The following is a 204-nucleotide window of genomic DNA, read 5'->3' as shown; positions in this document are numbered from 1 at the left end:
AGGAGACAGATTGAGAAGATGACGATTGTACACCTCCTCCTGCTGCTGCTGCTCCTGCTGCTGCTGCTGCTGCTGCTGCTGCTGCTGCTGAGGAAACAGATGATGGGCCACCAGGCAGTACTACACCTCCTGCTGCTGCTGCTGCTGCTGTGTCGTTGCCACCCAGACAAGAAGGAGCAGCAGCAGCAGCAGCAGCAGCAGCTT

This window comes from Eimeria mitis, genomic scaffold (assembly GCF_000499745.2).
Source record: "Eimeria mitis Houghton genomic scaffold, Emh_scaff1593, whole genome shotgun sequence".
NCBI lineage: Eukaryota > Apicomplexa > Conoidasida > Eucoccidiorida > Eimeriidae > Eimeria > Eimeria mitis.
The sequence above is the reverse complement of the archived record's forward strand: the minus strand, read 5'-3'. Positions refer to the sequence as shown.